The sequence below is a fragment of the Pinus tabuliformis genome, chromosome 6 (genome assembly GCF_031772625.1).
Source record: "Pinus tabuliformis cultivar Carrire ecotype Pingquan chromosome 6, CPIR1, whole genome shotgun sequence".
Lineage (NCBI taxonomy): Eukaryota > Viridiplantae > Streptophyta > Pinopsida > Pinales > Pinaceae > Pinus > Pinus tabuliformis.
In genome coordinates this window covers 746,729,627-746,743,219 of record NC_142292.1, presented here as the reverse complement: position 1 = coordinate 746,743,219, position 13,593 = coordinate 746,729,627, and the positions used below count along the sequence as shown (strand labels likewise).

The following is a 13,593-nucleotide window of genomic DNA, read 5'->3' as shown; positions in this document are numbered from 1 at the left end:
GAGTTGACTTCTTCACTAAACTTCTCCATTTTCTTAAGGATGGCCAAGAGGGTTTCTTCGTGTTGATCTTTAGATTTCTCCTTCTTGACCTCGGTTTTAGCTCTAGGGTGGTCAGTGACATCCACTTTCGAGATTCGTAAGTTTTCCTCAACTTCAATTGCTATCTCTTTGGCTTCAGCCAATATGGAAGGTTTCTTGTCCCTTAATGCATATAGGTCAAGTGGCCACCCACAGCTTTTATGAATTGGTCAAAGACATTATCTTCGGAGGGTTTCAAATGATCGGAGATATCCTTGACTACCCTATCAAATTTTTGAATGAATTCCCGAATGTCTTCCCTTCCCCTAGTTATTTGATAGAATTTTTCAATGTTAAAGGTTCCTTGGGCATTGCATAACCATCTCTTCATGAACAGGTCCTCGAAGTCATCAAAGTCTTCTATGCATGTCGGGGGAAGACCAAGGTACCATTCTCTTGCTTGTCCTTCAAGTGATAGAGCAAAATTCATCATGAGCCTATCTTCATCTAAGATCATCCTAGGGGACATGTGTCAATAGAATTCTTCAACAAAGTCACGAACACTCCAAGTAGCATCCCCTTTGAACGTATTGGTTATACTTTTCAAGTAATGGTTTGGGATCATCACTCAATTTCAAAGGGGCAAAGACACTAACCAAGTGTCTTTCACTTTTGATCATCTTAGGTTGGTCTTGTTTTGGGTCAGCGTTAGAACTAGATGCCATCTTTGGGGAAGGGTCACTGACCTCTTCAAATTCAGGGAGAAGAGCGGTCCCAGCAGGCGATGGGGCTCTTTCCTTCTTCCTTTTTGTAGCAGCCCTAGTTTTGGGAGGAATGTTGTCACTTTCAAGTAAACTAGGGGTTTTAAGAATGAGTGGAGTCGCCAGAGGAATACTTGAATTTTCGTCAATGAATCAATTCCCCAATGATTCACTATGGAGGTAGACCTTCTTCCTCCCCGGCAACAGCACCAAAATATTACCGCTCAAACTAGTAGGGGTCCTAAAAGGGGCACTTGCTAGGTCAAGAGCAACAATGAAGCTAAGGCCCATTGTCACCACAGCTAAAGCTTCCTACTCTTTACGGACTTTCACCGATGGGAATCTTGTCGCATAAAGTGTCTAGGCAGCACGACAACGCTCAAAGTAAGGGTTGTCACTCGTAATCCTTACTCTGTTTAGACTCTTTCCTAGGCAAGTCAAGGGGGGTAGTCCCTAAGGTAAATGGATGAGAAAGCCTGTGGAACACGGGCTCTAAGAGATTTTAATGATGGACAACTTGATGAATCTAAAGCGATTCTCGGTCAATTGAGATAGATAGATTAAAATAAGACACGATCACAAGATAAAAATGACTACAGACCAGTGCCTTTAATTGGAATTAACCATAGACTAAATAATAACAAGTCATCCAGAAAAAAACGTATAGATGTAGCAAATTGACGATCATGAACAATTAATGTAAATGCCCAAAACTACAATATGCAAGAGATTCTAGATTTAAAATAAAATTTCACTTAATGGCCCAGATCTAGATTTAATTAACTTTCTCCAACAGTCAATATGATTTAAAACGTTTATCGCACTTGACAATAGAGAAATATCAAAAATGCATTTAATCACCAAATAACACTAAGGAACTTCAAATTTAAATTTTAATTATTCCTTAGGCAATAACTTCAATGTGATAAATAAATAAGTCAAGCTGAATCAAAGGGTTAAATTTTAAGATTTTAATGGGCCATAGGCCACATTAAAATATTTAATGTAAAAACGCAAATCACTTTAATTTAATTCCTTTGTTACGAAAGAAATTTTTTAGATTTTTTAAATGTTTTAGATTTTTTTGAACTTCTTAGATTTTTTAAAAATTTTAGAATTTTTAATTTTTATGATGTTTTTAGATTTCTTAATGAAAATAAATAAATTCAAAAAAAAAATCAAATCTAAAAATAAGTTGGAAATCAAAAACTCAAAACCAAAAAATCATAATTCTTTTTTTTACCAAATCAAAACAAAACAAAAAAAATCAAAATAAAACCACAATTCGAAAAATGAATTTGAAACAATAAAAATCAAAATTAAAACTTAACCAAAATAAAAAGATTAAATCTAAACACATTTCAAATGAAACTAAAATATATATACATTATAACCCTAACCATATACAAACCTAAAACTAAATTAAATAAAAAGTAAAACCTAACGTAACCAAACAACACACATAACAATAAAAAGAAAACGAATGTGTCTGTTGTTTGTTGTTTTAGGTCCGACGGCGGATGAGGAGAGCTCGAAGGCAGCGATGTGGGACGAGAGGAAAAGAAAGCCACGGGTTGCAGTAGAGGGCAGGAGATGGAGCTTGAGGGGGCGTGGATATGGCAATGGTGACTCGTGAGGAGGCTGCGATGGGGACCAAAGAGCTGGACTAAGCCGCAGGGAGATGGTGAGATATGCAGGAAGCTCAGGTGAGGAAAGATGCGTGGACAGCAGATTCCGCAGGGCAAGAGGGATGGAGATGTGCAGACAGGCAGCACGCAAAGAACGGAGCACTGCAGGTGGGCAAGTTTCTATGGCAGCAAGCTGACAGAGAATGCGGGTATATAAAGGTTTGCAGAAGGACGTGGGTTTATAGCAACCTCCATATTCTGAGCACACTTTACTACAACGGTGGCTACGTGATCAAAGTGTTTAATTTTCATGATTTCCATCTCCTTATCACGTTTTTCCAGCTAGGCATACAAAGTTCTCATATCCTTGGCATAATCAGCTATCAACTTTTCTTGACTAAGCTCCATATTTTTTACCAGCTGCATTTGACTGAACTGCATGTCTCTATCCAACTGCATGTCTGTATCCAACTTCTTTAGTTCTTCTATAAGATGCTTATCATTCTCCCTTTCATTGTCAACAATGACTTGATAACTTGTTCCTGCTTTTCCACTATCATGGATTCGTCTTGCAACGGTACAAGTAGATGGCACATTTTGATATGGAGAATTGTCTTGAAATCTTTCATGGACCGCTGGATCCTTTACAAGATCACTCTCATTAAAAAAAAATAAAAATAAAAATAAAAAATAAAAATTATTAATTCAGTCGACAAGTTTGTTATTCTAAAATGTTTTATCCTCATCACTATTTATTATTTCTCCGCTGTTCTTCTGTCATCATCATTCTCTCATCCTGAAGATGGATCCCATTTGGGATTTGAAACGTTGGTTCAAAAATGATAAAACTGTGGATTCTCCGGTCAATGATTCAAAAGATTCAAGCCACAGATCTCTGAAATCCAAGATCACTCTCATTCTGTTGCATAATGTTAGGGGCACAAGGCGAGCTACCTTGATCACCATATCTATCTGTAAAAGCATTGATGGTGTCTTGTAAAGAAGCGAAAGAATCTTCAAAGCATCACCCTCTAAAGAAAAGGCAAATAGATGCATTTTGACATCTTCATGTTTATATTGGGGAGAACTACAATATTTGATTATTGTATGAGTAACCCTGCATAGATTCTTTCTAACAGTGACTGAATCACCACCCGAGAACAAAGGCAATTTATGAATAGCTCTTTCGACATATCATGGAGAAAATCAGTAAAATGACACGGGGTAAACAAATTATCCATGATGACTTGCTTGAAGGGATAAGGAGGGACCAAATGGATGCTAGAGAGAGACCCCTACTCAAGAAAATCAAGAGATCCACAAGAGGCGAGCTTCTAGTAGAAATTCTTGTCTGAGACTTACTTGCTTCTTAAGCAAGGTGCAAGGGTCTCTAGGATAGGGGAATAGGGATTTGAGGGATTGGCTTAGGGAACGTGACTTGCAATGGAGCTTCCTAAACCCTAAAATCCTAGTGGAACTTGGTTTCCCAAGTGGTTTTTGAAGAGTTGATTTTGATAAGATATGGAACCACACGGGACCAAGTGAACCCAGGTTATGTCAAGAGGAGGGAGTTTAGCAACCAATGATGAGCTTGACCTAAGCAAGGAAGAGCACGTTAATTTTTCAGATTGTTCTATGTTGTATGAATTACTTTAGCCCAATTTACTTCTTCATTAACAATGCATCCAAACATTAGCAATGTAACCAATCATAAACTGTAACTAAAGATAGAACAATATATGTAATGACAAAGAAGACAATATCACAACCATAAGAGACAGCAAATTGGTCCAAGACCAAGGAAAGACCCCACAAGGGGGAAACCCTTTCAAATCTTCTTCTTTAATAGATTGTCATAAAAAGTTTTCAGCAGAGAGTACAATGATCCCAATACATAAATTTGCAGCGGAGATTTATAGATCTACAGAACAACAAAGAGAAACCTTTGATCCATCAGATCACTTAAGTCAACTGAAGACAACTGTCAAACCCTATATCAGAATCTAGGACGCTCTTAGAAGGACTGACTGCAAGCGTATGAAACTCCCTGGATGCTCCCTCAACCACTGTGTGAGGGCGTCTGTGTCTACTCGGACACTCTAAATTACTCAAATCCACTTCAAACCCTTAGACCTTCTCTTCTAGTTATTGTGTGTGCGTCTGGGACTGCTTGGACGCTCCCTTGTCCACTTTGTGCGAGTGTACGGGGACTAATACTGTATGATCTGCCTTTGAAACCCTGGAAACTCCCTTCAGGCCTCTGTGCGAGCATCTGGAACTACTCAGATGCACCCTAGACCACTTTATGTGTGTGTCCGAGGACCAACACCTTTACATATGCTTTTGAAACCTTGGATGCTCCCTTAGGCTTCTGTGCTAGCATCTAAGGCTTCCTGGACACTCTTAGAACCACTGTGTGCCAACATCCGGGGACGAAAATACCTAGTTACGTGCCAGCGTCCAAGAAACAGAAAACCCTAGATCCGTGCGAGCTTCAGCCCTGAGATTTCGGACTCTTGCACAAACTTCAATCATCAGACCTGTGAAAACCAAGACAAAAGATAACATTAGAAGATGGCTTGATCAATGTGTAGAAATGAGGTTGAGGTCGCTTCTATTTATAGGTTTTCATGAGGGTCCACTTGGGGTTGAGGCCAACCTAACCAATTTCACATGTGCTTAAGGCCGACCCATTCCATTATACATGAATGAATAAAATAATTCAAAAATCAACTTCTACTTGACCAAATAGGGTGATCTTTAGGTCGATTTTGGTCCTCTCAAAAAGAGGAATTTAATGCAATCATCATCTCGGTCATCTGAGCTGTCCAAGGTGGAATTTGACCCTAGTTGCAAAAATTAACACTCCCTCTCAACTAGGAAGAATTCCACCTGCCAATATCTGTCAGTTGATCATCACATCATCCTGTCATGTTGTCGTCATGCTTTGGTTGTCTCTGCTCAACTCTATCTGCTGAAACTTTCTCGGATCTAAAAGAAGAAGAATCGGGGAGAAATAGCTTCCACCCATACCGAGCAATAGGATAACTTAATCATACAAGGGAGCACATCTTTGACCCTAGGATCTCATCGGGGAGGTCATTCTCAACCTAGAATCTCAAAAGGGGAACAAGTCCCAACCCAATCCTATTGCCTATCGATCATCCCATCAATGACCCTCAGTAGTCATATGGTAGAAAACCTACATCATAATCGACTTGGGTTGTACACCCCAAGTACACTCTCAACTCGTTGACCAAACGAGGAACGGTATTCCCAACAAGCCCTACATGTGGATATGATGCCAACTGGGGTATACTCTGCAAAGACCAGACAAGGGAGCAGCATTCTCCAACCGTATGAAGATAGGGGAGTAGCATCTCTAACCCCATGGGTAACAAATAGGGGTCATACGCTATTGTCCAGAGTTCCCTCAACTCCAAGAGCCCTCTATCTCAATTCCTCACTGTGGGAGCTCAAGCAAGGTGGGAAGAGTTGGCTCAATGTCCTCGATCAATGCTGCCCCTTATCCGGAGGGGCTATGTCCATCAATCCAAGCTACTCTCTGAAGACCAAGAACTTTCCTTTCAGTAATGCCTTGGTGAGAATATATGCAATCTGCTCATCTGTTGAAATGTGATGGAGTCTAACAGCTCCTCTTTGCACCATGTCTCGAATAAAGTGATATTGAATCTCAATGTGCTTGGACTTGTCATGAAACACGGGATTCTCTGCCAGACGGATCCCACTCTTGTTGTCGCAATATATCACTGTAGTGTCTAGGACCTGCTCAAATAGCTCTCCAAAGAGCTTCCTCAACCAAACTGCTTCGCAGCTAGCAGCAATGTATTCTGCTTCGACGGTGCTCAATGCTACAGACTTTTGTTTCCTGCTCATCCAGGATATCATGGCATATCCAAGGCTAAAGCAACATCCAAATGTACTCTTTCTGTCGATAACATTTCCTGCCTAGTCAGCATCAGTGTATCCATGAAGTTGAACATCTCCAACAGAATATCTCAGACCAAGTGTGATCAACCCATGCAAATATCTCAATACGTGTTTGGCAGCGATCCAATGTGCATGGAGGGGCTCGGTCATGAATTGACTCAATGTGTTTACTGCATATCATATGTCTGGACGGGTGTTCACAAGGAACATTAGAGCCCCAATCAGTTGTCTATACTCGGATGGATTTGCCAAATCAGGTCCTGCAGCTTCTCCACATAACTTCTTGAAGTTCATTTCCATCAATGTAGCCATGGATTTGCATTCAGTCATTCCAAATCTTTCCAGCAGCTTCACAACGTATTTTCCCTGTGAAAGGAAAATCTCACCGGGCCTTTGCCATACCTCAAGACCTAGAAAATAGTGCATGAGTCCAAGGTATTTCATCTCGAATTCAGAGGCTAACTCCCTTTTACACTCAATCCTCAAAGGCTCACTACCTATCAAGAATAGGTCGTCAACATATAAAACCAAAATCAATGGCTGGACTACCTTGAAGTAGAGGTTGGGATCGACATTGCTTCTTGTGAATCCCAGCTTCATTAACTGTCAATGCGTGCATCCCAAGCTCGGGGAGATTGCTTCAAACCATACAATGCCTTCTTCAACCTGCAAACATGTGTTCTTCGATGTTCCACTTCAAATCCCTGTGGTTGTCCAACATATACTTCTTCCTGTAACATGCCATGAAGGAATGTGGTCAAACTTGGTCAAACTGCTGTCCTAAAATCTGAGGCCAACCTACAATTTGGTCTGCGGTCAAAGTGCTCAGATCACCTCGATTCTTGTGCCAAAAGATGCGGCATGCGCAAACATATAATCTCCCAAAAGATCGAAGTCAAACTCTCCTTGGAAGGTCAAACTGCATAATTTTCTGAGATTTTCCACCTTGCAATTTAGCTCTCAAATTCGTTCTCCTCGATCCACATGTGTCAGAGAGAGATAATGCCGAATGTAGTACGAACCAATGAGAGAAGGAGAGAGAATGTGTGAGTGATGAAGATGTCAATTGAGGTGAAAGGTCACTTGTATTTATACAAGTCGTTGAGGGTGAAGTGATGCATCCATTGGGCTTTCTGAGCCTACATGATGATGTGGCCGACCTTGACAATTTGCACATGTGTGGGCATAAATTCAAAATCACACTTCTGCTTGTCCAAATGAGATGATCTTTATATCAATTTTTGTCCTCTCGAAAAAGAGGAATTTAATGCAATCATCATCTCCATCAAATGAGCTGTCTTAAGGTGGAATTTGGCCCTAGTTGCCAATTTTAACACTCCCTCTCAACTAGGGAGAATTCCACCTGCCAATCATTGATCATCATGCCATCCTGTCGTCATGTACCATCTTTGTGTCTCATCTCATCTCCGCTCTGCTGAACACTTATATGAATAATGAAGAAGAATTGATCAAGAGTGAGTCACAAGACCTTACCACTCTCCATTGACAAATGTCAGTGTTGATCTTAGATCAAGTTGTTGAAAACCATGCATCAAGAGGTCAAAATCAGCCCAAAATCTGTCCTAAACTTTGTCACTGTTTTGGGCTGATTTTGACCTCTTGATCAAGCCGAATTTGACTATGGAAGACTAAGCTGTTTTGAGGACATCCTATTTCTGCTTTGACCATCTTTGACTTTCTGGTTAGGGCCGATTTAACTGCAGTTGACTGCAGATTTTGACAGGGTTGTATTTACTTTGAATTTGGCAAGTCAATTTGACTTTTGTACTCTCCCTCTCTGTTGAACATTTGATATAATATTAAGAAGACTTGATCAAAGGATTTTCCCCATCCTGGGGTTTTTCCCTGGCATCAGCCAAATCTGGTGTTCTCCTCTCTTAGCTTGTCTTCTGCATATTGTTTTATGTTCAATCTACTTTTACTGTCAATGTGATTAATCGTTAATGTGATTGCTATTAGAAATCTAAATTGGAAGTTGTCATTGGGCTGCTAAAGGAACATTGAAGTAATTGTGCTAAGCATAGAACATACCATTGTTAACTAAAATTAACACTGTTAGACAATGGTTTGGAAGGAGCCTACCCACTGTGAGTTGTTGGGTTTGTTGGGCTAATTATACAGTGGTTTGGAAGGGCTAAACCACTGTGAGAAGGCTGATTGGTTAGGGCTGTCATACAGTGATTTGAAGGAAGGAAAATCACTATGAGAAGGCTATTGGTTGAAGCTAATATATAGTGACTTGAAGAGGCATGATCACAGTGAAAAGTAGAGTATGTTGAGCTGATTGTGCAAGTGAATATGAAGGAAAGAGACCCTTGTGAGCAGCTGAGTGCAGAGACATTGGAGCAGCAAGATCTCTGTGAGAAAGGGTGGCAAAGGACCTGTAAGGTACACCAAGATCAAGAGGACAGAAAGCATTGTAAGTATTGGTCACCTACAACAAGTAAGTCATTGTATTTGTTCTTGTTGTGTGGGCAGATTGAGGATCATAAGTTGTTGACCTCAAGCCCTAGTTATTCCTTGTATCAGGGCTAATTGTAAGGGCCATGGTCCCTAGTATGGAAGCCCTATGTTTGTTGTATTAAAGTTGTAATAAACAAGTTTTGGGTCTGCGAAAATATTGTGTATTTTGTTGATTCATTGCTATTACATTTCCTTTGTGCAAAGTGCTTGAAGTTGTGAGTATCTTAGTGTGTTTGTGATCGTGATTAGACGTAGACCTCATTCTGAAGTACTAGGAAAATCCAACATGGTATCAAAGCTACTTTGAAGGGACAGTTGAATTAGAGTGTGCACAGCAAACAGTTCAAGAGGGAGTTGGTTGCCTTGTTGTTGAAGAACTAGTAGCATGGCGAAGTTGGTCACTAGTCTGAGGTATGAGGATAGGTTGGAAGGGTTCTCCAACTATAGTCCTTGGAAGGAAAGGATCAAGCTAGTCTTATTGGTGAACAAGATATGGGAGTTTGTCGACAAGGAGATTCAAAAACCAATAGATCCTAAGGAATTGGATGTGAAGGTGTTAGTTTTTTATGGATATGGTAGCATTGGACAGGGGTTCTAGTCTCTAAGGTGTCAGAGAGGCTAACAAACACGATATCTCCAAAACCCAAAAAAGATTTCGAGAGAACACTTAGAAACCTCTCAATTAAATTAATTGATCAATAATTTAAAAAGTTCCTAAGTCTAACTTAGGAAAATTGATTAATTAATGGGTATTAATTGAGAAATCAATTTTACCCTAGAGACTTCTAGAAAAGTGACTTGATGGAGTCTAAGATGATCTAAGTCATCGATCATGACTAGATCTTGGTCGTTGATGCTCCAACGACAGATTATAAGAGCAGATCAAAGGGATTCGAGAAGGGACAGTTTGTGAGCAAGGCAGTTTGAATTCCCCAGTTCGCAGTATTCAGTGAAAGTGCAATTCGAGCCAGGGAAGAGCATCACAGAGAAAGGGAGCAGAACAGATCTGAAGGTTATTTTCCTCAATTTTCCTGTGTCCCGAAAGCAGGAAAAGAGGAGACCAAATTGTCTACAGAGAAGGTTGATTTGCGCAGTGCGAGTCAGCCAAAAACCCTAGTACGAGTAGCCGGAAGAGGTTTGTTTCAGTCGTTGAAGGCAAGATCAGTATCCCAGAGGCAGAGAAAGTCATTTCCAAAGGCAGCGAGAGGCAATACTACTCGCCTGGAAGAGTTACAGGGGTTGTGCAAGTTTATCCAGAGACACCAGTGTGCATTCTAGGCAAAGGTGTGAATAGCCTAGAGGATGTGTGAGTGGCTAGAAAGAGACTAGTTTGATTGCAGAGGGAGACAAAGTGCATCCTGCATATTTTGTTGAGAAATCTAGGGGCAACGAGATTAGGCAATTTGTCTTACTTTGATAACTTCTTATGTTGTCCTTTTACTTAACTCGATTAGCTTCTTCTTCAATTCGATTATTATTGTGTTTTCTATCATCAAACAGCTACCAAACAATGAAGAACAGTGACACAAGAGGACACAAGATGTAGGCTATAAGCCAGGGCCAAAACCTCTCCTCTTGAGAGGAAAACCTGCAAGAACTCCTCTTCTTATAAAACTTCAAATGACGAATTCTAAGACCTAAGACCCTTGTCAAAGACCCCTCCAAGACCAAGTCAACCTTTCTTCTTGATGAGCTTTTCTTCCAGCAACTTCGACCCCAGTGGTTTCTTTTGCAACTTCGATCCGAGCAATTTCTTTTGCAACTTTCACTATTGGAGAAACCCTAGCCCTTGCACGTGTGAAAAGATGGTGATTTCTTCCTTCCTTCTCCTTCGCTTGACTTGGTTCTTTCTTATAGAATTTGGCTTGCAAAGTATACCTATTGATGCCCTAACTTGACTTCCCTTAGCAAGTCTACAATTCGGTCTAGTTGCTGCAATAGGTGCCCTAATTTTCTCGCATGTGTGAAGGATAATAGCCCAAAGACAGTCCAAAAACTTCGCTTTCTCTCTTCTTCTCTTCGTTAGGTGATGAGGCTTCTTTCTTGTCTTCTTATCTTCCTTGATCGAACTTCTTGTTGCTTGATTGGATGCCTTTCCAAATGAAGTTGAGCTCTCTTATATATAGTCTCTCTAGCAGGTCGAATAGCCCTTTCATGAGGCTGACTTGTCACCTTGTAAGCCGACTTGTTCTTTCTTGAAGGCCGACTTGTTGTTGCTTGTTTGACAAGGTCTTGGAGGGTCTTTGACACATTTTATGACTTACAATAATTTTCTTGACATGATACAATATGCCCAAAAGGGTCTTCCATACATGACAATGACTCAATTAACTTGTTGACTCAATGACAAGCCCTAGAAGCACTCAATGGGTGCTTGAACTATAAATAAATTTACCTTGAGCATGAAACCCATGCCTCAAGAATGACAATAATAAATTTCTTTTTCTCCTTACATCAAATACATAAAATCATGATTACATATGTCATTATGAAGACCGAACCTAGTTACATATTTCAACATATTTTGCCTGTAAATTGTCGAAGGTTTGCCAGTTGAGCAATTAGTTGCAATTATCTTCTCAAATTGTTGCATAATAATAAAACCCTCATCTGTTCCACTGGTTTTCCCTTCGTGGGTTTTCCGCAAAATTTTGTCCAAAAATAACGGTATCATTTTTATTGTGTGTGCATCTATTTCTCAATTCTGTAATTTTTATTTCCGCGGCATGTTTTTATTGGTGAAGAATTGCAATGTGAATTATTCGTTATTTGTCGTAATAATAATTACAGAAGACAAATAAATTGTTAAGTTAGGAGAAAAATATCCAGTTGTTGTAGTTCAAGGAATTTTCACATAAGGCTAAGCTCATCATCCTATATGGTGTCAAAGATCACTTGATACCTCATCGAACCAGGAAGAACATTGCATGAGAGATGTGGAAGGCTTTTCATGACTTGTTCCAGAATAAGAACAAGAATTGGTTATTGGTACTGAAAGAGAAGTTGAAGAGCACCAAGATGTTGGATGGCGAAGGTGTGGCTCCATATCTAACGAGACTTTCTCAAGTTCGTGAAGAGCTAGCTGCCATTGGAGATAACATTCCAGAGTCAGAGCTAGTGAGGACTACTTTGAAGGCATTCCCCAAGGAATGGAAGCCATTATTCAAAGGGTGTCTGTTAAAATTGGCAACTAGGGCCAAACTCCATTTGGGTCATCTTATTAATGCAAACTGATATTTTGTCTTAGATCTCTCTCATCGAGAGGTGTAGGATTGATCTAAAGATCATCTGATTCCGATAAGTATTCATGGAGATATGAATTTATTTGTGTTATGGGACAATTCATCAAGGTCGGCCAACAACCAAATAAACCCCACTTTTGCTCAACGTTTTAGTATAAATAGAGGTGGACTTCAAGTCATTTCAAGTTTCAACACACTTGGGATCTATTCCTCTCTACTTGTCTTTGGGTTTTAGTAGGAGGAGAGATCCTAAGAGATAACATTGCCCTAATCCAGAGGGAAGAAGCCAAAATTGTCGAGAACTGCCGAGAACTGCCGAGAAAAGCTGGAACTACCGAAACTGTTGGAATTGTCGGAACTGCCGAAATTGTCGAAACTGTCGGGAATAGTCGAAACTGTCGGGCATAGTCAGAACTGCCAAGAACTATCGGAACTGCCAGGAAAGTTGACGCAGAGGGCAGAAGCTGAAACTACCAGGAACTGCTGGAAATAGTCGGAATTGTTGGAACTGCCTAGAACTGCCGAGAAAATCCGGAACTGCCGAAATTGCCGGAATCGCCAGAACTGCCAGAACTGTCGGGAATAGCCAAAATTGCCAGAATTGCCAAAACTGCCAGAACAGGCGAGAAAGATAACACAGAGGGCAGGAGCTGAAATTGTCGAGAATAGCCGGAACTGCCGGAACTGCCAGGAACAGCTGGAATTGATGGAATTACCGAAATTGCGGAACTGCCGGAATTGTCGGGAAAAGCCGGAACTGTTGGAACTGCCAAGAATAGTCGGAACTGCCAAGAACTGTCGGAACAGCCGGGAAAGATGACGCAGAGGGCAAAAGCCGAAACTGCAGGGAATAGCCGGAATTGTCGGGAACTGCCGGAACTGTTGGGAAAAGCCGGAACTGCCAAAACTGTCGAGAATTGCTAGAATTGCCAGAACTGCGGGAACTGCCAGGAACTGTCGGAACTACCGGAAACTTCCAGAACTGCCGGAAACTGCTGGGAACTGCCGAAACTACCAAGAACTACCGAAATTGCCGAGAACTGCTAGAACTGTCGGGTGCAGCATGGTGCAGCGCGGCGACGTGTAGCAAGATGACGAAATGCGGCGCAACGATAGGTGAAGGAATCACCTTGGAGAATCAGTTGAAGCAAGATGTCTTCAACTGATCTCATGTATCATCTTCTTAGAGATGATCTATGTTCTTATCTAGATAAGTCAAAGTGTTGACTTCTGTTGTAAACGTACTATCTCTCTCTCTCTACTGAACGTACTATCAAGGGTTTCCCCACATTGGGGTTTGTCCCTAGCTAGCACCACATCTTGTGTCCTCTTGCCTTGACTTGTCTTCTGCGATCTATGTTTATGTTCTATCTGCAGTTTACTTTAATGCTAATGTGATTGCTAATCTGGAAAAGATACGGAGCTAACTGTGAAAATTGAAATAAATTGCTCTAAGCATAGAACATACCTAAAATTAACATGGTATCAGAGCAGAGGTGAAGACAATGC

The 13,593-nt window shown here is 40.7% G+C and overlaps 1 protein-coding gene across 4 annotated transcripts in view; it reads right to left on the bottom strand.

Moving 5' to 3' along the window:
* Window positions 1–13,593, bottom strand: part of EMB25 (DEAD/DEAH box helicase) — a 404,169-nt gene that overhangs the window by 378,716 nt on the left and 11,860 nt on the right. The gene's annotated exons all lie outside the window — the stretch shown is intronic.